Below are 1,015 nucleotides of genomic sequence, written 5' to 3'. Positions count from 1 at the left end.
AATTAAAAGTTTTATTGGGGATAGTTACAAGGGGTAGGGGAGCAGCGTATGATTAGCTAATAGGGTTAATGGAACTTAAAACATACAATGGCTAAAGTATTTACTATTAAACAATATTTATAAACAAAGATGCAGTAAACAATATTTATAAACACGGATGCAGCATTTAGTAGTAACCAATACTTATGAATACAAACCAACTCATAACGACCGGCAAACGTAGAAACTCTGCTTAAAACAAGTGAGCTGAGAGAGGCTTCGAGGTGATCAGGCTCGGTTACGGGTGTGTACAAGGTACACAGGATTCGTTTTTCTTTCTCCTCTTCTGCCTGCACATGGCAGACCAGCCTAAAATACCCACTATGACATCATAGAAGTGTCATAGGGGACAGGGCCCAAAAACTGTGTGTGTTCGTTTCTGATTGGTACAAGCAAAGTTTACACCAAGTAGGGGAGCAGGTGCCTGAAAGTCTAGCTTCGCCCCCAAAAGGCGAGGAAATGCATATAGTTCAGAATGCGTTTAACACTGAATGACAAAGGAAGAGGCAGGGCAATACCAGTATGGGCAAGTTTTAGGATGCAGACAGGAACTTATCTTAACAATAAAGAAAACAAACATAAGCCTAACTCGTCTTATCTACCTAGTACTTACTATTCTGGACATATAAGAGCCTGTATCGGAGAGATTGGAGAGAAACCTGGTTGCACATCTGGTCACTCTCAGAACCCAGAGAGAACAACAACCAAAAACTAACAGCACACACAAAAACTTCCCTCCCTTAAGATTTGAAAGTATCCTGTCCCCTGATTGGTCCTCTGGTCAAGTGACAGCCAGGCTCACTGAACTTGTTAACCCTTTACAGGCAAAAGAGACATGAAGTACTCCTGTTCTATTAACCCTTAACTATCTGTTTATGACACCTAGTTAAGTCTCACTTCATCCCTTTAAGGTTGGGAGCATGAATACCCTGTTTTATAGATAGGGAAACTGAGGCACAGAGCAGTTGTGAGCTGA

General features: G+C 41.4%; 1 long non-coding RNA gene across 1 annotated transcript; it reads right to left on the bottom strand.

The window, feature by feature from the left end:
* On the bottom strand, positions 1-469 carry LOC127056577 (uncharacterized). The gene is made up of 2 exons (XR_007775856.1): positions 345-469; positions 1-256 (listed from the first exon to the last, which is right to left on the bottom strand). It is a non-coding gene; the product is annotated as an uncharacterized LOC127056577 (long non-coding RNA).
* Between the last annotated feature and the right edge of the window lie 546 nt (positions 470-1,015).

Source organism: Gopherus flavomarginatus, chromosome 8, assembly GCF_025201925.1.
Source record: "Gopherus flavomarginatus isolate rGopFla2 chromosome 8, rGopFla2.mat.asm, whole genome shotgun sequence".
NCBI classification, from domain to species: domain Eukaryota; kingdom Metazoa; phylum Chordata; order Testudines; family Testudinidae; genus Gopherus; species Gopherus flavomarginatus.
The sequence above is the reverse complement of the archived record's forward strand: the minus strand, read 5'-3'. Positions and strand labels throughout refer to the sequence as shown.